The 24,317-nt window shown below is 45.8% G+C and overlaps 1 protein-coding gene and 1 long non-coding RNA gene across 3 annotated transcripts in view; both read left to right on the top strand.

Annotated features, from left to right (window-relative positions):
• CACUL1 (CDK2 associated cullin domain 1) overlaps positions 1-24,317 on the top strand; it is a 227,540-nt gene that overhangs the window by 91,318 nt on the left and 111,905 nt on the right. The window lies entirely within an intron of this gene.
• Positions 1-24,317, top strand: part of LOC148755158 (uncharacterized) — a 45,166-nt gene that overhangs the window by 376 nt on the left and 20,473 nt on the right. The window lies entirely within an intron of this gene.

Consider the following 24,317-nt stretch of genomic DNA (forward strand, 5'->3'; position numbering starts at 1 on the left):
GGCTGGGAACACACATTGTGACACACTCTTAGACCTGGCAACAGAGACCACCCCCAGCTGGGGCACTGGGCAGAAAGGAAGCTATGAGGGAATTGCTATCTAGTCCTGGCCTGCTGACTGCCCACATTTTCATATGGGAAACTAACATCTTGAGTGTTTAAGCCACTGATAGTTTTCCTTTTCATGTTTTAATTTTTATTTTATTTTTATTGGGGAATATTGGGGAACAGTGTGTTTTTCCAGGACCCATCAGCTCCAAGTCAAGTCGTTGTTTTCAATCTAGTTGTGGAGGGCACAGCTCACTGGCCCATGTAGGGATCTAACCCGTGACCTTGGTGTTATGAGCACTGAGCTCTAATCACTGAGCCAACCCGGCCACTGATAGTTTTCCTTTACTAATTCATGCAGCCAAACTTGTTTCTAGAGGATAGAATGGGCTGCTGGGGTTTTGTGAGGCTATTCACGGCAGACAGTGGAGAGGAGAATCCCAGAAGTTGGGAGCAAGCCAGAGGCTCTAAGAACACAGGCTAGTTGGGGAGGGGACAGGAAGCAAAGATAACTAGTGCTGAGGCCGGGTGGGCTGTGGCAGAGGGAGGCTAGGAGATGTGTCGAAGAGAGGGTTTGGGGGGAGAGAACGTAAATTATTTTTAGGCATCCTTGCTATGTGTCATGTAATATAACTTCCATTTTTCTACTTCCTTAAGAGTCTTTCTGTATAGACCTATGTTTCTTTTCAAAGCTGTAAGGAGTTGGATTTAGATTTCTTTGGATGCAGCCCTGTGCTGAAACAGGCCTGAAAGAGGCCCAGTTTTATTTAGGTTCCAGCAAATAATTTGAAGAGAACCCCAGTACTGGGAATGGTTTGGTTAACGAGTGTCCCCTGGGGAGGAGGGGTGGTTCCATAGCCTTAGAGTCACAGAATGTCCAATCTGGAAGGATCTTGGCTAACCATCCATCCACACCCCCTGTTACAAATGAAAGAAACATCTGCCTTGTTTGAGACTTGCTCTCACTACCCATTTTCTCCTTTGGACCAGCTTATTTAATGGTGGGACTTCCCACTTAGGCTGAATTGGCAAAAACCTGATAACTAACTATGACCAAAGCAATGGGAGCTATATCAGCTCTGTGGTACCCAAGAGGTACTAAGCATGCAGGCTCAGTACAAACCTTAATTCCATCTCTGTCTGACTTCATCCTTTACCCACATCTGTATCACTTCCTCACTTCCTGCTGCTTCCCACTCACAGACCAGAGCTTTCCAGACTGTGACGTGCATGTGAGTCATCCAGGGATCTTGTTAATATGCAGATTCTGATTCTGTGAGTCTGGATGGGGTTAGACTCTGCATTTCTAACAAGTTCCTGGGCGATGCCAAGCTGCGATCCGCAGACCAGACTTGGAGCAGCAGGGGGTAAGGCCACATGTTGCTCTTCCCGTAATTACTGTTTCCTTCTTGCATGTGGCTTTCCTCATGATATCACTAATGTGATGGGGGTGCCATGCTTTGTAACTGGGATCCCCTGGAGAGGGGCTGCTGAGCTGAATCTCAGATGGGCTCTGTGTCCCTGGCTGCATTCTAACTTGGCTCACCTCCTCTCGAGGTTGTAAAACTGTATATAAAAAGCTCAAGAGAGTTGATGCAGTAATGCCGGCTGCTTCCCCCTAGTTATTTCATCAGTTTTCCCCAATCTCTCCTCTGAACAGATTCACTTAACATTTCCTTTCCACGAACTAAGCCTAATACATTTCCTTCCTAAAAGAAAAAGTCATCATTTTAATTTTGATGACTAGTACCCATCTCTCCTACCACATACCAACAAAATTCCTTATATCTCTTTAAAATTTCTTATATCTCTATAAAAAGACGTCCTCCTGCAGCACCCTTACCTCGTGATCCGTACTCCCTGTCCACACACATCAGCAAGTTACTCATCCCCTGAGCTTCCCTTTCCTCACGTGTACAACGGAGCTCACCAGTCCCGCTTTGCAGGAATGGTGTGGTGACAGCACCTGAGACAGTGCAATGTCCCTCTTCCTATCTAATCTGCTGTAGTCAACTATGCACAGACATGGAGACAACTGCCTTGAGAAAAGAGTGTAGTACTCACATTTCCCAAGAGGGGGCGCACGCCACATTATGCAGGGCCAGATGGAGAAGCGCCCGGTGGGTCAGAAGGCAGAAGGAGCAAGGGGAGAGCCCGGCCAGAGCCTTGATTGTGGTTTCCACGGGAAGGAATGGCTGAGGCAGCATAGGCAAGTGTGAGCGAATTTAGGGTTGGGTAGTTTAAATAATGTTAGTGGGCTCTAGGCCATAAGGGAGGTCTCTAGCTGTCTGGTATCCTGCCCTGGGGTGATGTAGGGCAGGGGGAGAAATTGACTGGTGTGTGAGAGTCAGATAGACGTGGTGGCTGGGCTTATGGGCTTTGGCTTGGTCGGTTTGCCTATGGTCGCTTTCTCCGAGGCTGCGTGCTATCTGTAGGAATTAGCCCCGGGAGGGCCAGTCTCTCCAGGATCAGAAAGACCCCAAGATGTCAAAACACCAAAATGCAGAAAATAAAAAATTTGATTAAAACATGGTGTCATGCATGGCGCAGGGTCACATACAGCCTCTCCCTACAGCTAGCTCCTTGCTCCTGCAGGTGAAGAGACAACTTGTCAATGTGGTGACTTCCAGCCAGATGGCTGCCCCTATGTCCCTTCACTGGAAGACTTCTCCTGCTGCCTCTTCTGTATAGGGAGTCGATGACACTCCTGTTTCCCACTCACAGAATTTCCAAATGACTATGTAATCATGTAACCCTGAGCCCCGTCTTCACAGGAAGGGGAGAAAAATCTCAGATTCTTGCCGCTGTGAAGCTGAAGCAGTGCTTCTGCATTTCTTTTCCATGCTGGTAGAATGAGGCTAATTTTGACTTCCCAGCAGCTCTGATTACAAGTGAATAACTAGAAGCAGCAGGCAACAGGATTGAAACTGGAAATTGCATGTGCACGGATTCTGAGGAAAGCTGTCCTTTGCGAGGGAGGAGAGAGGGGCGGTGGGTACTGGGAACAGACTAATCTTCATCTTGCCTCAGCTGTAGGGCTGCTTCTTGGAAGGATGACTGTGAGTGAGGGAGAGCAGCTGTCCCTGTGAAATTCATAAAGCTCAAGAGATGCGATGCAATAAAGTCAGCCAACAGCCATTTGAGGACAGTGGGGGATTGTGGGGGCTGGTGAGGCAGGTCTCATGATGACCTTGCAGTTCAATGGGGCACTCAGACTGTTGGGCTCCCTGCTGCCTGGCTGCCTCAGGGGACAGGGGGCCTGCATCCAGTAGGGGTGTTTTGACTGCAATGAACAGATGAGCCAACTGAATGTGGCTTCAGGGTTGTGTGGCACTGCACTTGATGCGGTCATCACAGATGCCTGGTCCTTCCTACCTCTCTCTCCTGCCATCCAGTGTCAACTTCGTTTTTAGGGCTGGTTCCCATCTTTCCAAGTTTGCTACCAGCAGCAAATTAGGCTTCCTTCTTCTTCATTTATTTTAGGAAGAGGGAGAAACTTCCTAGTCATGCTCTTAAAAGTAGGGAAGCAAATTTGACTCCAAAGGCAAGGGAAGTAAAAGCTAAAATAAGTGAATGGGACTATATCAAACTTAAAAGCTTCTGCACAGCAAAAGAAACCATCGACAAAATAAAGAGACAACCAACTGACTGGGAGAAGATTTTTGCAAACAGTGCCTCCATCCGATAAGGGGCTAATATCCAAAATATACAAGGAACTCATGAAACTCAACAACAGAAAAACAAACAACCCAATTGAAAAACGGGCAGAGGACCTGAAGAGACATTTCTTCAAAGAGGACATACAAATGGCAAATAGACATATGAAAAAATGCTCAACATCACTAATCATCAGAGAAATGCAAATAAAAACTACAATGAGATATCACCTCACCCCAGTCAGAATGGCTACCATCAACAAGACAAATAGTAACAAGTGTTGGAGAGGCTGTGGAGAAAAAGGAACCCTCATACACTGTTGGTGGGAATGCAGACTGGTGCAGCCGCTATGGAAGGCAGTGTGGAGGTTCCTCAAAAAATTACGAATAGAATTACCATATGACCCAGCAATCCGTCTCCTGGGTATCTACCCAAAAAATCTGAAAACATTTATACATAAAGACACGTGTGCTCCAATGTTCATTGCAGCTTTGTTTACGGTGGCCAAGACATGGAAACAACCAAAATGTCCTTTGATAGATGAATGGATAAAGAAGTTGTGGTATATATACACAATGGAATACTATTTGGCGGTAAGAAAAGATGAAATAGGACCATTTGTGACAACATGGATGGATCTTGAGAGTATAATGCTAAGTGAAATAAGTCAGACAGAAAAAGCAGAGAACCATATGATTTCTCTGATATATGATATATGAACCAAAAACAACAAAAGAGCAAGACAAACGAATGAGAAACAAAAACTCATAGACACAGACAATAGTTTAGTGGTTACCAGCGGGTAAGGGGGGTGGAGAGTGGGGGGTGGGAGATGAAGGTAAGGGGGATCAAATATATGGTGATGGAAGGAGAACTGGCTCTGGGTGGTGAACACACAATGGGATTTATAGATGATGTAATACAGAATTGTACACCTGAAATCTATGTAATTTTACTAACAATTGCCATCCCAATAAACTTTAATTAAAAAAAAAAGTAGGGAAGCATTTCCTAGAAGCCCCTAGCAGACGTCTTATCGTGTCTCAGGGGAGTGGCACGTGCGGATCAGCCTAGACCTGGCCTCTTTCTCCAACCACTGAAGAAGGGAGATGGGATTCCACGATTCCCATGTCTTTAACATTTTCTTTTTATATTTTATTTGTTATTGCTTTGAGTTTGGAGCTGGGGTGTGAGGCTTAATATAGGTACTTGAATGACATCTTGTTTAGATTCCATGAAAAAAGGGGGGTGGTAGTTGCCCAGAGGGATGCATCCCCAATAAAAAATGATGTCTTACTTCAGCCACATGTGTGAGGGTGGCAATAGAGGAAGGAAAAGTAGACCACTGGTAGGAATTCAGGAATCCAGGGCTTGTTTCTTGCAATATTCTCTACCTGTTAACTGGCTGTGTGACTTTGAACAAATGACTTAACCTCTCTGGCTTCAGAGCCCTCCCTTGAAAAATAGTGATATTGGATGACTTAACCTCCAGGGTCTTCAGCTCTAGAATTCCAGGGGGATTGTTTAAAACAATGTTCTCTGTTACAGTTGGAAAGACTGTTGAGAGTGTTTGTTCAGTTCAGGCAAATGGTAAACGTGTTGGCCACTCTAATGAAATGAGTACATTTTTTTTGCTCTAAATGTCATGGATGTTTATATCAGATTAAACTACAGCAGGCTGAATTTTAGCTCTTTTGATTCAAGTGGCTCAATGAAGATTAAATGTTAGGCATAATTAAAGATGCAGATGTAGTTATATTGAATTATAAACCTCATTAAGTGCAATGTCCCAGGAAGGCCCCTGAGACCAGCTACAAAGGACTTCCAGTCGCAATGCTGCAGTTATTAAAATATTGTAAAGTAAATCTCACTCTAAAAATATTATGACTTGGATGGAAAGAGTTTGTAAAAACATGGTTGGAGTTGGTTCCACAGGTAATTTCTTTATTCCAATTGCAGATGGTTGGGAAGGGAAACGTTTTTCTTGACATCTCCACAGAAGGCCTCCTGGGGCTTGGTGCCCCCCCACAACACCCCCCGACCAACATAGATTCTGGTCTCCTGGGCCAGTGGGAAGGGCAACCTGAAGGTTAATCAGATTCCATTCTAGAAGTCGGGAGCTGGGGAAGAGGGCAGTGGTTTTCCAAGGACTGGAAGGCCGTGTTTTTATATAGAGAGAAAGTTTCTCTTGGTGCATTTCCACTTTTTTCTATATGTAAAGATAATACATTGTAATTTTACAAATTCGTACAATCCAGAATATGATAAGCAAGTAAAATACCCAACCATTCCAAGATAATCACTGTTAATATTTTAATTTTGATGTATGTATCTCTCCTCTCTCTCTCTCTCTCTCTGTCAAATTTGACAAAAACAATGGATTATACCTTAAAAGCTGTTTTTCTATTTTCTTCATCTAATGTGAAGTGGACATCTTTTCATGTCAATAAATATTGATATGCATTACCTTTTCTAATGACGAATGATATTCCATTATATGGACTTAATTTTTTAAAAACTAATCCCCCATTGTTGAGCATTCAGATCATTTTGAAAGAGTTTTTTTAATCTATTGTAAACAGTACTGTAAGGGATAGCCTTATTTGCACATCTGTATGTTTTTCTGATTAGCTCCCTAGGATAGGTTCCTAGAATGGTATTAGGCAGTGTCAGTTATCTATTTGCCCAATAATACTGGATGACAAACAACCCCAAACTCGATTGCTTAAAACAATACACATTTATTTCGCTCATGAGCCTGCAGGTTGGCAATTTAGGCGTGGCTTGGACTGGGCTGCTCTGCGCTTGGCCAAGTTCACTCACGAGTCTGTGGGTCAACTGTGCGTTGCATGATCTCAGACGACCTCTGCTGGAACAGGGGGTAGCTTGGATTTGCTCCGTGGCCTAGACGTGTTCTAGGGCAAAAGCAAAAGAACAAGAGACAAAGCAGAAATATGCAAGGGCTTTTTCAAGTTTCACTTGAGTCAAGTCTACTAACTTCCATTGGCCAAAGCGAGTCACAGGGCTGACCTCAAGCATAAGAGGTAAAGATGAGAAGAGCTACAAAGTCATGTTTCAAAAGCTTGGATACAGGGTGGGTATAGCTTTGGAGTTATTAATGTAATCACTCTCCCATAGACAATCAAAACTTGCACATTGAACCTTTTGATACGTATTTATAAACTGTCGGGTAGAAAAAACCAGTTGACATTGCTTATCTTTTGCGGAGTTTCTGATTAATAGACCTCACTTCTGTTTCCCAATAGGCACTCTGTTCAAGGGAACCCGCCTCCCTCCTCACTTTCCCACGGACATCTCATGCTGTCTTCTTCCAGGCTCCTGCTGCACTTTCCTATCTCAAATATTCTTCCTCCCTCTACCCTACCAGTGTCCCACCAACCCTAGATCCAAATCCTGCACATTTTCAAGGCCTGCCTTTGTCACCTCAGTGACTCCCATCAATCCTGCTTTTCTCTGAGCTTCTCTAGAGCAGGTAGGGTGACCAACTTGTCCCAGTTTGCCCGGGATTTTACCGGTTTTAAAACAAAGTCCCTCATCTCAGAAACTCCCTCAGTGCCAGGCAAACCCAGCCATTTGGTCACCATAAAAGAGGCGTTTGGCAAGCTTTAAAGGGTCAGATGGTGAATATTTTAGGCTTTGTGGATCACATGGTCTCGATCACAACTACTTGGCTCTGTCATTGCAGCATGAAAGCAGCCATAAGCAATATGTTCCAAGTGGGTGTGGCTGTGTTCCAATAAAACTTTATTTGCCAAATTTTCTGCCTCCTGCTCTAGAGTTTAACATTGTACTGCACAATGTAATTCTACCTCATATTTTCCTTTTATATTGTTTCATATGGATTAGTTTTGTCTCCTTGATTAGAATGTAAGGGAAGTTTAAATATCCTGACATCATGCTCTGTCATGTTACAGCTGTATGAACTTGAATAAGTTCCTTAATCTTTCTGGCCTCAGTTTCCTCATCTATCAAATCAGGATAATAATGGTATTGCCCCATAGATAGTTGTGGTAAGATAAATGAATTAATCTCTGTACAGCATCTGGCACATAGTGGGGGCTCAATAAATGTCTGTGGCCATCATCATCATCATCATCATCGTCGCCATCATCCCACATGTCTTCAGTAGCTGGCACAGATCTGCCTATAAAAGAGGCTCCATAAATAGCATGATAAAGACAGATGATGGTAAAATGGGAAGGGCCCTTAAAGAATGTTTAATTCAACTCCCTCATTTCAGAGATGATTATCATGGAGTTACTAGCCCTGTATTCAGGAGGGTTGGATGCAATCTGTCGCAACTGACAGTGCCATCCCCAGATGTTGCCCACCCTCATTTCCCTGGGTACTGCCAGTGCCATGCATACCCAGAGGCCAAATCCGGATCACTTCTGTGTTGAGGGCAGCTTTTGTCTCATTTTCCGTCTCCCAGTCTATCCTTGGGGTGGTATCCACCTACCTGGGCTGTGCAGGGGAGGCTGAGAGAAGAACCAGCCTGAGGTTGTGGCTGGAAGGTCCAAAGCAGGTGGAATCAGGTGCGAGCAGTACCCTGAGGAGAGTGGGCAGAACTAAGGCCGTGGGTGTGCAGGTGTGCGGGGCTCGCTGTGAGTCGGGGCCCGGTGTGCAGTGCGTGGGCAGACACTTGGCTTAGGCAGGACACGCAGGGCCCCACCCTACAGCCTGCCCTTCCCTTTGGGTGGGAGGAAAGAAAGGGAGACCCCGTGGAAGATGCTGGTCTAGTGACCTTTGCTCAGGACCCCACCGCCTGGCTCTTCTTCAGGTGCATCTCCTCTGGGTACTTCTTCCATCTTGGTACTGGTTCAGCTTTGATCTGGGAAAATGAAAGTCCTGGCTGCTGGGTCCCCTGCGGCCATCTTTTGCAGCAAGAGTGAAACTTCATGATCCCGCTGGTTCGAGCACACATTTCCTGGTAATTAAACAAGTGGAGATCAAAGCTGACAAATCTCCTCCGTCTCTCAGCACAGTAGATGAAAGGTAAATATTTCCAGTAACAGTTTTTTCTCCCCTCATTAAAAGTGAGATGTGAAATGTCTTTTCCTTACTTTGAAGAATACTGATAAGTTCAAGGTCACTCCTGATAAGATATCTGGTCTGACTACCTTGATTATTCCACACCAATTTTTATCCTATATAAATTGAGCTAACTCGAGGGGATTGTAGAGGCTAAATCATATGAAATAAGTCAGAAGGCAAAGGGAGGTAAAGAAAGGCACCAAGATGGTAACTGGTCTGTGCTGTGGAAACGTGTACCTCACATATTGCCACATGAGCATGAATTTCTCTTTGCTGGGCAGGTCTAAGGGCTTCTGAGGCCAGTATCTAATGAGTCTGGGGGAATTTCAGGCAGATGGCCTTGTGCCCTTTGGAGATCTGCTGTTTTCTTTGTAAGGGACGCCCACTAAAGGGACGCCCATCCCTAAGGCCATGAAGCTGGGGAGCTGGTCTACCCAACCCAGGTCTACAAATTCCTGCTGGGTGCTGTCATCAGGTTCTTTTCAGTGCAAAGAACAGACCTCACTCAAATAAGCTCAGGTGAAGGGCAGGCAGGTGGTTACTGTCAAGATGCCAGGGGGACCCAAGGGAATTCGAGAGCCCCACTTTGAGTACAGCTCCTGGAGCTGGCAGAGCTATTGAGAAGGAAAGACAATGGCCTCTCTTCCGTCCACCCCTCCTGCTCTCCTCTGTCCTCCTTGCCTTTTGTATCATTGCTGTTTCCTCCTGATCTCCACCCACATACCAGCTCAAGGGCTGCTCTGCCTGGAGGTCTCTCTCATATCCTCTCTGCTCATCTCTCATGGCTGAACTCTCCAGTCCCCATTCCCCAGTTCCAGAGAGAGAGAGAGAGAGAGAGAGAGAGAGAGAGAGAGAGAGAGAGAGATCTGACTGACTGACCTAGGTCATCCTCTTGAGCCAGGTTCCTGGCTAGTCTGTGGGTGTTCCAGGGGACGAGTTGATCCAGTTGTCTGTAAGTGTGCTGCCTCATTCCCAGAGTCACCTGGTGAAAAAACGGCAGGGGCTCCCTCAGCAGCAGACATGGGTGGCAAAGTTTCCCTTATGAGGGACTCTGGTTGTGTTAGGCTGGGATGGATATGATGAGTGGTGTCAGAGCAGGGCATGAGAGGCTCCTTGGTTGGGTTGGCCTTTTAACAGCTGGTTTTTTTTAGATGTAATTCACATACATCTTTTTAAAGTACATAATTCAGTGGTTTTGATTATGTTCGCAGGTTTTGCCACCATCACCACTATCGAATCCAGAACATTTTTACACTCCTAAAAGGCACTCCGCACCCATTAGCAATCACTTTCCATTCCCCCTCCCCCAGCCCCAGGCAACCACTGATCTATTTTCTGTCTCTGTGGATTTGACTATTCTGGGCATTTCATATAAATGGAGTCATACACTATGTGGCTTTTTGTGTTTGTCTTCTATTACTCAGCATAATGTTTTCAAGGTTCATCCGTATTATAGCATGAATCAATACTTCGTTTCTTTTATGCTTGAATAATATTTCACTTTATGGATATACCACATTTTATTTTTCCATTTATCGGTTGATGGATGTTTGTGTTGTTTCTGCTTTTTGACTGTTATGAATAATGCTGCTCTGAAGGTTTGTGCACACATTTTTGTGTGAACATGTTTGCAGGTCTCTTGTGTATACATCTAGGACTAGAATTGCTGAGTTATATGGTATTTCTATATTTAACTTCTTGAGAAACTGCCAGACTATTTGCCAAAGTGGCAGCACCATTTTACATTCCCAGCAGCAATGTACAAGGGTTCCAGTTTTCCATATCTCATCAACACTTGTCTGTTCTCCTGATGATAGCCATCCCAGTGGGTGTGAAGTGATATTTCATTGTGATTTTAATTTGCATTTCTCCAATGACTAAGGGTATGAGTATCTTTTAGGGGTGATAATTGTATTATGGATATGTTTTTCTTTTTTGCAAAGTTTTCTTTCTTTTTAAAGATTTTATTGGGGAAAGGGAACAGGACTTTATTGGGGAACAGTGTGTACTTCCAGGTCTTTTTCCAAGTCAAGTTGTTGTCCTTTCAATCTTAGTTGTGGAGGGCGCAGCTCAGCTCCAGGTCCAGTTGCTGTTGTTAGTTGCAGGGGGCGCAGCCCACCATCCTTTGTGGGAGTCGAACCGGCAACCTTGGGGTAGAAAGGACATGCTCCAACCAACTGAGCCATCCAGGTGTTCAGTGGCAGCTCAGTGGCAGCTCAGCTCAAAGTGCCGTGTTCAATCTTAGTTGAAGGGGGCGGAGCCCACCATCCTTTGCGGGACTCGAGGAATTGAACTGGCAACCTTGTGGTTGAGAGCCCACTGGCTCTTGTGGGAATCGAACCGGCAGCCTTCGGAGTCAGGAGCACGGAGCTCCAACCGCCTGAGCCACCGGCTGGCCCTACAGAGAGTTTTTATCTGATGCATCCTTATCTCAGATGCGTACTGAATTATTTGCAACTCTGTAGAACCCTGAATAGTTTTGACCACTGGAAGACCTTAGGGCCTGGTCTTCAGTGGGGGTGATGGTGGAGTGGAGATTATTGGGATGGTCTGGGGGAGGTGGGAATGTCAGGTGAAGCTGGAGTGGAGGGTGGGTGTAGGAGAGGATATGAGTGGAGCTGGTTAGACTGTGAGTCCCTTTGGGGCAGGGCCAGGTCTTCTCTAGCATTGGTGTTTCCTGCACAAGGTCTGAAGCACACAGAAGGGGCCTGCTCCATCCTCAATGATACGTCATCCCCACCCCAAGTCACCTTTTTGCCAGGAACCTCCTCATCCCACTCTTCTTGAGTCCACAGGAAGATCAGCAGCTGGGCAGTTGGAAATCCTGGAATCAGCTGGTTAGGACAGTAGGAAAGGGTTTTGACCATCAGCTGGCCTTGGCCATGGGCCTGTCATCTGGGCCCACTCTGTGAGGTTTCAGTACCATCAAGACACAGAGTAAGCATCTGCCTTATAGGACAAAAGCACATCGGCCTTGACTGTCCTGAGTTGGAAACAATGGGAAGGGCGGGGAGAGGTCTGTCCGTCTGTCTGTCTGTCTGTCTGTCTGTCTGTCTCTCTCTCTCTCTCTCTCTCTCTCTCTCTCTCTCTCTCTCCTTGTTTTGAGGAGAAAACAGCCCTTCCTGGAGGTCTGACCATGTGTCAAGGGCCCTGCTTCTCCTAGACCCACCCACGAAAGTGCGGGGTCGTAGATGATCCCAGAATCTGTATTTTTAACGAGTGAGTCTAGCGCTTTCTAAAGTTCGAGCACTACTGTTTTGGGAAAAATTTGCCAAGGTGAATGTATATACAAGGGGCTGTATATTTAAACCTGAATATTCTAGGGTTTAAATGATCTTGAATAGAAGAAGCCATTGGTTTCTCTCTTCCCGTGGGAAATTGCCGAGGAACTTGAATATCTAGAACAAGTCCTTCCAGATTGGTGCGAGAAATTGTTACCTTTTTGTGAGTAGTGAGTCACCTGACTTTCTGTAGACCTCAGCAGCCTGAGCAGATAGGAGAGTCATGTTACAAGTAATAATCCCAAGTAACCTGATTGGATCCTAGCTGTTCATACAGGATCTCTAGCCCCGTTAAGACTCCTGCCAAGCAATTTGGGAAGTTCCCGTGAAGTCACTTAAACACACTAAGGATCGAGTCCTCTTCCACCAGGTGGCACCATGGGCTACCCAGAGTTCTGTGAGGCCTCTGCCATCTGTGACCAGGCATCTCCTGGGTACCCTAGTGTTGGCCAGAAACCATCACCCCCACTGAAGCCCAGGTGCTGAGGTCTTCCTGTGGCCAACACTCTCCAGAGTTCAACTGCAGAGCCGTAAATATGTAAGTATGCCTCTGAGATAAGGATTTATGAGATGAGTCTTTGTAAAAAAACATATCCATAATAGAATTATCACCCCTAAAAGAAACTAATAGTGATTCCTTAATATCATCAAATAGCAAGTCAGTGTTCAAATTTCCTGTTGTCTCACAGATGTCATACTTTTTAGGCAGTTTGTTTGTTTGAATCAGGAGCCACAAAAAGTCCACACATTGTGACTGGTGGACTTGTCTCTTAAGTTTCTTTTATTCTATAGTTTCCCCCTCCATCTCCTTTTTCCTGCTTACAATTTAATCATGAAAGAAATCAGGCTGTTTGCCCTACGGGGCTTCTCTAGTCTGGGTTTTGCTGATTGCATCCCCTTGGTGTCTTTTAACATGCTCCTCTGCTGCATTTCCTATAAATTGGGATTGAATCTAGAAACTTGATCAGATTCAAGTACATTTTTTGGAGGGGTCAAGACTATTTCATAGGCATTGTTTCTTCTATCAGAAGGCACATAGTGTCTTGTTCTCTGTTTCTCTATCTCTATCGCTCTATCTGTATCTCCGTCTCTATCTCTCTCTCTTTGTGATGTTAGCAGTCATTGAGGATCAATGCTTAGGTCCATTAATTTATTAGGGATTACAAAATGATGCCATGCGAATTCTATCATTGTTCTTTCTTAGCTGGGATGCTTCTATGAGAAACTTCCCTCTGTCAACGCTGGTTCTTCAGCGGCACAGTTCTTTCAGGAGAGATAGGTTAAATGTTTGATTGCTTTGTTTTAATTTTATCCATTTTCAAAATCATAAATGGATCGTCTAGCATCCTCCAATGGTAACCAGTTAGTTTTAGTACCATTATACACTTCATGGATTTAAATATCTTTGGTGTGTCTCGATCCATGGCAGTTGTGACCCCTATTGATGCTCAGAATTTCCCGACTTTGGCCAGTGGAAGCTTCTTCCCCACTGGCCCCTGAGTCCTTTGTCATGACCATGATGTGACCTTTGATATGGTCCTGGCTAGTCTCATCGTGTGTATTTCCTGCACCAGTCCGGGAACCGATCATTTCTCCAAGTAGCCCTGGTTCTTTTCAGTAGGAAATTGTATTTCAAAAGCATTATCTGGGTTTGAGATATGTTTATTTCCCTTGGGTTGGTGACAGTTTCTAGGCCTTTGTAGTAACTAAATCTCAGAACCAGTTCTTTTCTTTTGTTAAAGACAAGCTACATTAAGAATACTGACTGATATGCCCTATTCAAACTCAATCATAGGCTTTTTACCGGATTTCTTCTAGCTTACGTATGTGTTTCCTTTCTCCCAGGCGAAGGGTACGAGAATGACAGAATTAGAAAATCACAAAATCATTCATTTTCTTTTTCCCACACTATGCCCAGGTAGGTCACGCAACTTATACAGGTCACATGGGTGCTGAGAGGGGGCGTCAGAACTCGGTGCAGGCTGCCTGGCCTCAGAACCTGACTCTACACGAGCACACACCCATCTGCCTGTCTCATACCAGCGCTGCCCCCTGTAGCATTCCATCAGGAATCCATGGGGCTGGCGGAGGGACCAACCCGTGCAAACAACAAATCCCACACTGAAATCAGAGTGTCTTTCCCCTCCGACAAATCTGTCCACTAAGCTCCCGCTTGGGCTCCCTTTCTCATGGAATGGGCTCTCTCAAGATGCAACTTGACTATTGTGCAAATAGAGGTCTAGTGGAACCTCCAGATGGGTTTCCCAGACGTGTCCATGCAGGTCTGTTCTCACTCAGATCTGAGTGGGGCTCCAGTTTCTTTCACATTGGCCCCTTCCCCATTTTCTACTTTTTCTTGTTCAAGGCCAGGGCCATCCACTTCCCCATCCCCAGTGAGACTTGACCTGAAAGTTTGCTTGGGTTTGATGCATGAGGGCTGATGCATGAGAGTATTTCAGGATGCCGAGGATCTTATCACCATGGAATCATGAAAAGAGCAGAGTATTCCGTTAGCTGACTTGATTTCCAGACTTCGCTCTGCCTTGATAACCTCCGTGGGCCTCAATGTCAAATGTGATTCTCATCTGTGTGAGGTGGGGTGCTGAAGAAACCTCTCCACAGGGTGATGGTGAGGATTAAAATGGGTCCTATGTATGGGCAGTGCTGTGAATTGAATCTGATAACCAATCATTCTCCTAATGGGCCTCTGCATCCTGGGGTGCAGACGGGGTGTCTTGGGTTCCGAGCAGCATTTGTCACTGGTGGCAAATCAGGACCAGAGCATCTCTGCTGGCCACGGCTGTCAGGGAATTTATTTCGCCTCTAACTGCCCGGTAACGCAGCAGCCTGCCTGTCCCCCTGCACAGTGGGTGTGCCGAGATAATCGCTCAAGGACTTTGTTAAAAGCGAAAAGCTCTCCACGTTTCCATTAACTCCCTGTGTGGGGCAGTTGCAGCCCACTGCTGCAGGTACTGTTTACAGTTCAATTTCTCAGTCATGAGGGACTGAAATGCCTGAGACGCACCTCCGTGCCTCTCCTCGAACCACATGCCTCCACAGAGATTCATCAGCTTGCTCTTCACTGGCCCTTTCTTGCTAATCATCTCCTCCTGATCATTCTCCTCCTCCTCCTCTTCAACTGATAGAGCCCTGAAATGTGATTCACTTTGAATTTCAAATATCCCAAGAAGTGCTTTCATCCACAGTGGGGACTGATGGGTTAATTCTTAGGAAATAAACTGAGCACACAGGAGCTGTTATAATTCTCTACCCCCAATGCCAACATCACAAAGAATAGCACAGTAGCACATAAATATACTACTTGCATATGTTTACTTAATCACATTGGAATTCTCTTTGAACTTGACCCCAGGGGAGAGAGATTACAGAACTGGCTAGTAGCTAAAATAATCCACTAAAAAAGAATGTAGTGGCATAAGAACTTCAGCATAAAATGCAGAAGGGGCTGTTTGTGAAAAGCATTGAACCAATGTGACTTCTGCCCCATTCAATTCGGACAATAGTCTTACCCAGAGCTGGGGATGCCTCCCCACCTGAGGCTGTGGGTTGCAAACTAGCTGGGACGATATGATTTTCTTTGGAAATACATATGTGTCCCTACCTTGAATTTCCAAGTGGTGTGCCAATGACGTGTCTGGTCTCTGGCAAGTGCAGTGGTCAGTGGGGTCCTGGGCTAGGCTCGTTAAGGTAGGGGTGGTGGAATGCATCGTGCTGACTGTTCAGGTTCAAGGAGTGAGTGCAAATCTGAGAATCAAAGAAATCAGTCCGGGCAGGGCCAAGGATAAGCAAACAGGAGATGTGGGGTGGGAGGTAGTGAAGTGATAGATCTGAAACCAAAACTGCCACAGGGCCCAAATGCCCCGGCTCATTGCTGTGGAGAGTTGCTTGCTTGATAAGTGAATGGATTAGTGCAGGGGTCAGCAAACGATGGCTTTTGGGCCAAATCTAATGCGATGCTTGTTTTTGTACGGCCTGTGAACTAAGAATGGTTTTTAGTATTTTTAAATGGTTGGAAAAAATAATCAAAAGAAGAAAGATATTTTGTGACATAAAACATGAAATTCAAATTTCAGTGTTTATAAATAAAGTTTTATCGGAGCACAGCCATGTTTGCTCATTTACATGATGTCTCAGGCTGCTTTGTGCTGCTGTGGCAGAATTAAGCCACTAAAACACAGGCTGTGTGAAACACGGAGCCTAAGATGTTTACTACCAGGCCCTTTACAGAAAAACTGCCCATCTGTGCATTAGTTTGAGATGAACAGGTATGAAACACAGGTTTGAGACAATTTGGGTTCTGGTTGGAACTAAGGCCAAGTGAAATGAGCCATGAATTAGCTGTTCTTAGTTGGCCAGTTTCCTAATTTGTGAAATGGGTATATTAACATGATCTGTCTCATAAGGTGGCTGCCCCCTAAGAATCCAATGACAGAAGCCCCATGTATATTTCAATATGGCTGGGAGGAGCCATAGAAATTGGCTGGAGAATGTTTTCAGACCTGGGTCATCATCTGAACCACTTCCTTCTGGGACTCGAATTACACGTATATTAGGCTCCTGGAAGTTGTCTCAGCTTACTGATGTTCTTTAATTGTTTTTTTTAATAATCTTTTTTTCCCCTCTCTGTTTTATCTTGGATAATTTCTATTGTTATGTCTTCGAGTTCACCAATCCTTTCTTTTGCGATGTCTAATCTCCTGTGAATCCCATCCAGTATTGCTTTTTATTTGAGACATTGTAGCGTTTATCTCTAGAAGTTTAATTTTGATCTTTTAAAAACTATCTTCCATGTTTCTGTGTAACTTTTAAACATGTGGGATACAATTATAATACTTGTCCTTGTTTGCTAATTCTAACATCCGTGTCATTTCTGGGTTGATTTCAATTGATTGATTTTTTCCCCCTCACTATAGTCATGTTTTTCTGCTTTGTTGCATGTCTACTAATCTGTGATTAGATGTCAGATATTGTGCCTTTACCTTGTTGGGTGCTGGATATTTCTGAATTCTTGAACTTTTTTCTGGGATGCAGTTAAATTACAGTTTGATTCTTTTGAGTCTTGCTTTTAAGACTTTGTAGGCAGGACCAGAGCAGTGCTGTATGGGGTTACTTATTCTCCACTACCCAGGCAAGACCTTTCTGAATGCTTGATGGGCATGAAGTTTTCCTGTCTGGCTGGTGGGGAGAGACACTGTTCCTGGCTCTCCTTTTGGGAGGTTCTTCCATGACCATGGGTCGTTACCTCACATGTATGTGCTGTCAGTCTCTGCTAAATCCTCAGAGGCGAGCATCTGCAGGTCTCGGGAGTTCTCTCTGTGCACATCTCTCTTTTCCAGCACTCTGTTCTTCAACCGGTAGCCTCATGTGTCTTCCCCCAGCTCTCAGTTCCTTCTCTTCAACTCAGAGAGTCCACTGGCTTCCTCTTAGGTTTCCCTTTCCTGCACCATGTTTGGAAACTTTCTGAAAGTAGCAAGCTAGGGCAATCATAAGTCCTATCTTGTTTATTTCCTGTATCTCAGGATCACTGTTTGTTATTACTTGAGGTCCAGTGGTATCAAAAACCATTAGTCAGTCTTGGTTGAATGTGCTTCTGTAAACAAATGTATTGATCGCTGATATTCTGATTGGGCCAAAGTAGTAATTTCAGACTTTATAAATTTTAGGACATTTGATTCCTCAGAAACTCCAATGAAATAGTTATTTTCATTTTATAGTAAGGAAACTGAGGGTCAGATAGGTAAAGTGATTGTTTGCCTGACCCCTGAGCTCGTATATCTTCATTACTTGATGCTGCTCTCCTTATGCATTGACCAGCCCCTGCTGGGGTGTCTCCTCTTCAAACCAAAGTGCACCCTGGAAGTGCAGGAGACCAGGTTAGAGCGCCCTTGCCACTCAGAGTGTGGGCCAAGGGCCAGAATCATCAGCCTCTCCAGGGACTTGTTAGCAATGCAGAGGCTTGGTCCCATCCCAGACCTGCTGACTCAGAACCTGTACGTCATCAAGATCTCAGCTGACTTTTGTGTGCATTACAGCTTGATATGCATTATGTTAGAAAACAGTTCCTAGGCCTTGGTCTCCCGAGCCCAGGCCTGGCTCCCTGGAAGCACAGAACAGAGCTGCACCGAGAGGAGGCACAGGCAGAGACCAGGTCCCAACCCCAGGATGAGCCTGTAGGTCCCCACCTCTCTTCTAATGGCACATCATGTGCCTGCACAGCCCACCCTGGACAAGGCTCCTGGAGAAGCCAGTTGGACTGGCCTCTGCCCTCTGGGAGTTTGTCTAGACCACGGTTTTCCAGGAAGCTGTGACTCACACTGCCTTCATTCACCTGCCAGGTGCTGACCTGGCTGGAGGCCAGTGGGCTGAACTCTGGGAGAAGGAACCAGGAGGGCCTCTGGGGGAGGGGAGGGAAGAGAAGCAGGTACTGTGAGGAGCACTGACTGTGCTGCCTTTCCTGCAGGACGGGCTCAGGTGTGCGGGGGCCACGCAGCTTTGCCAGCCCCACTCCCCAGCCCTCCAGCCCAGCCACACCAGAGGCAGGGCATTAAACAGCTGGACAGATTACCTCCACACTCAGCTTCTGAGCCTTTGTCTCTGCATTTGGAGGAGACCATTTCTGAAAAAGCTTCCGGATTCCTTGTCAGTAGGACAGGGACCTCTGAGCTGATGATCTCAGTGGACCAAAAGCACAGAGGAGGAGAAAGCAGGGCTGTTAAAGGGGCGGTTTATTTCTTATCTATTTCCTTTGAGGTCTTTACCTTGCAACTCACACCAATTGACCCCAGGAGAGGTTCCTAAGGTCGAAAAATGCTGGGACAGGCTTAACCGAGTTCTAGGCCAGCATCCTCTTCCCAGCCAATTATGCTCTTTCTGTAAAGATAGTGCTCCAGGCATAAGTGGAATTTTTCTCCTGACTCTGCAGCCCCTCTCTAGGCAGCATGGAGTTCCCAGACTCCTCTAACCAGTACGTGCACCTGCCCAATATTTATGAACTGTGCCACAGCTAGGTGCCAAGGGAAAATGAACTAGCACAGATGTGAAGTCAGAGAGACCTGGCTTCGGATCTGGAGCTGAACTCTGTATTAGCTGTGCCGATTTCAGCAAGTTTAGAAGTTTTGAGCCTCAAATTCTTTATCTAGACAATAGGGTACTAATAAGACCCACCTGAAAGAGTTTCGATAAAGTGTGTTAATGTATGGGCCCGATGTAGTAGTTAATTTTATGTGTCAACTTGACTGGGTCAGGGGGTGCCCAGATAGTTGGCTAACCATTATTTCTGGGTGTGTCTGGATGAAATTAGCATTTGAATTGGTAGACTCAGAAAGCAGATGCCCATCTAATCCATTGGGGGACTGAATCCATTGGGGGCCTGAAAAGGCAGAAGACGGGAAAATTCGCTCTTTCTTCTGCTTGATTGCTGAGCTGGGACATGCATCTTATCCAGCCTGTGGACTGGGATATTCACCATTGGCTCCCCTGGTTCTTAGGCCTTTGGTCTCACACTGAATTACACCTTTGGCTTTCCTTGCAGACAGCAGATAGTGGGACTTCTCAGTTTCCATAGCACATGAGCCAATTCCCCACAATTCCTCCACATGTATATATGTCTTATTGGTTCTGTTCCTCTGGAGAACTCTGGTTAATTCACTCTGTACACAGAAAGCATACAATAAATGGTAATGTTTATTATCGTAGGATTAGAGGAAAATGTCCAGATACACCTACCGTGTTTCCGTGAAAGTAAGACCTAACCGGAAAATAAGCCCTAGCATGATTTTTCAGGATGACATCCCCTGAACATAAGCCCTAATGCTTCTTTTGGAGCACAACTTAATATAAGACCCAGTTTTATTTTCGGGGAAACACAGTATGACAAAAGAAGTTAGGCCTCTTTCCCACGGCATCAGGGTCCCCTGGAGGGCCTGTTAAAATGCAGGTTCCTGGGCTGCACCTCCAGAGTTTCTGGTTCAGCAGGTCCAGGGTGGGCCCAGAGAATCTAACTAGTTCCCCGGTGACTCTGGTCTGGCCACTTCACTTTGAGAACCATTGGCTTAGTGTAGCTTTGTTTCTCCCCAGAAATGAAGAGAAGGCAGCCTGGCTGCACACTGGAATTACCTGGGCAGCAGTTCAAGCTCTGTTATGGGCATCACCCAGACCAACTAGGTCAGGATCTCTGCAGAGTGTAGTGGTTCGAAAGCTCCCCAGGGGATGCATCCAGGTGGAGAACCAACTCGAATGCTTGAGTCGAAATTTCTCCTCAGGTGGATGCATGACCCTGACTCTCAGGTTTGGACCTTTAGGACACCACACCTTTGTACATACTTCCTCTGACTTTTTATTAAAAACAAACACGAGCCTTCAGGTGAAGACCCAGTGCAATAAGTGCATCTTCTATAAGCCTAGCCACATCGCCTCTCCTCCCAGCAGAATTAATTAGTTCTTCCTCTGTGTACATTTCCTTATCGAGTCTCCCTCTATTAGCTCTCATTTCATTCTACTTTTTGTTAAGAATCAGTTGTCCATACGTGTGTATTTCCCTTCTCATCAGGCTGTGAGCCACCTGAGGGCAGGGACTGGATCTTAATTAAACTTTCTGATTTCCCTGCAGAACCCAGCTCAGCGCCCAGCTGAGCTTAGCTCATCACCAGTTTTTATTGAAAAGAAATAAAATTTAACTGCATGGCAGTCCTTTCCAACCTCCAGTCATATATGTATATTGACATAAAGCAGAGAATTGTGGACAAATAGATAAGTAATGCAGGGTACCGTCCACCTAATTGAGATATGAATACGTATCTAATTTACCAGGAGTTTTGTTTCAAATCCCTGCTTTTGCTGTCTAGATGCACCTCACTGATAACCCAGCCCTGCGTCTTATTACAGTAACTGACGCCACTTAGAAATCACTGTGATATGCAGCAAATTATTTTTAATCTGATGGGTAAATTCACATTAGTGCAGCTGTTCATGTCAAAGAGAAAGGAACAGAGCGAAGGGTGTTTTGGGCGCCTGCTGGGCTTGCTTCATAAAAGGCGGCTTGTTTGCATTCTGTCTCCGGTAGCGCCGTTTCTGCTGGGGTAAGCTGTCACTGACTTGTCGCTGGTGGCAGTAATAAAACCTGAAGAATGGGGAAATATCCTAATTCAGTTAGAAGGCCCTGACGAAACCAGTGAGGCAGCTTTCCAGATGAAGGAGGATCCTGGCCCAATTTCATTTTCCCAAGCCTCGTGCTAGGCAGGCTTTCTGCACACCCACCTCTTTATTGCATTTTCTTGTCCTTCTGCAGAATTCACTCCCAAGGCAGAGAGCAGCAGCTGCCATGTTCAATGGCTAGCTTGATTCCCCTGCCCATGGGACGTACATCTTCCAGCAAAGGTCCTTCTGGAATTGTAGCCTTCATAATTGCTGTTTCCTCAGCTGGAGACAGGCATTTGCATGGCTGTCTCCTCACCATTCAGGCCTCAGCTAAAATGTCACCTCCTTAGAAAAGCCCTCCCTGACTACCTGTCCAAGGCAGCCCTGACCCCTACTAGGAGTTGCCCCCACTGTCAGCCATTTCAGACACCCAGCTCAGCCAAGCCTTCAGATGGCGGCAGCTCTAGCTGATCTCTGACTGTGGGGACATGAGACCCCAGATGAGAACTGCCCTGCTGAGCCTCGTGGACTCCTGGAACCATGAGAGATGTTATAAGCTGCAGTTGCAAGCCTGAGTGTTAGCTAATTTTATCCTCACTACAAACCTATGAGGAGAGACATTCTTATCCCGTTTGGAAAGGAGGAAACGGAGTCACAAGGAGCCTGTTCAAGTCCCACAGCAATGCTACGGGGCATGAATATCCTCATTTTAGAGAGGGTAAACTGAGGTTCTGAAGGATTAGAAAATCTGCTCGGGAGTCCCAGCGAGTGGCGGTGGTGTTGGTATGAGGCCCAAAAGGGCTCAAGACCTGAGCTCCTAGCCTCCACCTTCCCTGTGAAGTGTGGCTATTTTCTGAGAGAGGGAGACTTGGTGCCTCCCAGCCTTCCATTATCATGGTGGACCTAGGGTGCCCCTGACAGCAGCTGTTCCTGGCCTGAGTCTGTAAGAGCAGATGGACAGACTTCTGGGACTTAGAAAGAGGCCACCTCACTGGTCAGTGGCCTCAGAGGGAGGACTGCCAAGCATAGCTGGACTTCAGGAAGTGAGGGTCCTGGTAGTTAAATTCCCACCCAAGCCCCAAGGCTCTGTGCGTCCTGTTGACCTGAGTACAGAAGTAAGTGGGCTTGAACCTCAGAGGAACTAGTGTTCAAAGCCAGTGATAAGAGGGAAAGCAAGGTCGGTGTGCCTAGAGTGAGTTAGGAGTCACCATAGCCAGAGTGAGTTAGGAGTCACCATAGCCAGAGTGAGTTAGGAGTCACCATAGCCAGATTTCCTCCATGACCACCCCCTTCCACAGGGGGTCCCCACTTGTAAATAGTTTTTTCTTCTTCCAGCCTGACAAACTTGGAGAGAATCAAATCTTTGGGGCTACCCACTGTTAATACTGAGGCAACCATAACTGACTGCATGAGTTACACATGCTTTTAAATTCTGAGCAAAGAGCCTCCTCACGTCCCCCAATAAAAACTATGGGTCAAACACATCACCTCAGGGGTTTTGTTTTTCCTGTTACGCAGAAGTCCAGAGAAGGTGTTACAGGGCTAGTGGGGCTCTCCAGGGATCAGGGACCCAGGCTCCTTCTGCTTTTCTGCTTCACCATTGCGAGTGAGTGGCTTTTATCCTCAAGGCTGCCTCTGCTCCCAGATGATTGTGGAAGCTCCAGTCATCACATCTGCATTCCAGGCAGGAAAAAGAGGAAGAGGGAAGAGCAAAAATGTGCTCTCTAGCTTTCTGTTCTCCTCAGAAATCATACCCTGCAACCTCTGCTCTCTTTTCATTTACCAAAATTAAGTCATGCAGGCACAGGGGAGGCTGGGAAATGTAGTTTTCTAGCTGGGTGCATTGCTACCTTGAATAAAACAAGGGTTCTGTTTCTAAGGAAGAAAGGAGGAATGGATGTTGGGTAGGTGACTAGCAAGCAGTTTCTGCTTCACGTAGCATGGCAGTCAAGGCCTTGAATGAACTTTCACACCAGTGAGCTTATTCTGTTCCTTTTTCCTGCATGGCAGGCCTGGCTCGAATATGGGAGGATACAGGAAGTCTGCCCTGACTTTCATAACCAACTCTTGACCAAGCCCCAGCATTCTGCCTTCTGATTTTTGTAAGACCTGAGCTCTGTGGAGGCCTCCAGCGAGTCCCGCAGGCCCCCCATGGGGTGCTGTAGGCGCCTTTGTTATTCATCGTTTCGGCTGGGCAACCTCACAAATCAAATATCAAGTCTAATTTTTAAAGCTGTTTTCATGACAGTGGTTTTCCATTTAATCCCCTGGAGCTAACAATATGTAATCAGTTTTCCTTAACAAATGACCTCCTTTAACTTCATTAGTTCATAATTAATTTGCTAGCATGTAACCAAGATAATTAACACTCTTGATTAGACACAGGCCAAAGAAGGAACCTCTTTTCTCATGGCCAAGGCAAATATTGATTAAAATCTGAGCTGTTTCCTAATTTTCCTTACAATTTAATTCAGTGAAGGTGGTGGTTGGTGATTTGTGGTTTTGTTTTAAAAAATTAAAGCAGAGGTGAAATAAATGGGTCTTGCTACAGAGTACTTAACTACCAACTCATGTTTTGGATAATTTTGCTTTCTTTTCCTCAAATAAAAACATATGCAGCCAGAGAATCAAGTGGCAACTGAATATGTTTAATGGAGACTTTAAATACCTGGAGAAATTTTCAGCTTGTTGGGAGGGTGCCGGGGGGTGAGCTGGGGTGGGAAGAGTGGGGAGAGATGTACGGGACTTAATCATACGACCCTGATGGTGAGCATCGTCCTGTGAGTGGTCCAGTCCACTGTTTATAAAGCACCTTCACTTCCTTATCTCATCTGGTCCCCGCACAGCTCTGTGGCGGGGATAGCATGGAGGGACCCACTGAGGAGCCTCAGTGTTTCTGATGAGAAGTGAGAATGAAATGAGGAAGTAGAGCCAAACCAGGAACCGTGCCCTCCTCGGGCTGGACCTTGCGTCTTTGCATCCTTCGTGAAGACTGATGCCAATGTTGGGTGTTTAGGGCTTTTTGTATGTTTCTGTTTTACCTGCCTGTATCGTCAGTGAGGGAAGCAAGGTGCCAGGCCACAGACTTTAAGGAGCCCTCCCTCTCAGACCCCTGCGTTTT

This window comes from Rhinolophus sinicus, chromosome 15, assembly GCF_057876585.1.
Source record: "Rhinolophus sinicus isolate RSI-liver-muscle chromosome 15, RSI-T2T, whole genome shotgun sequence".
NCBI classification, from domain to species: domain Eukaryota; kingdom Metazoa; phylum Chordata; class Mammalia; order Chiroptera; family Rhinolophidae; genus Rhinolophus; species Rhinolophus sinicus.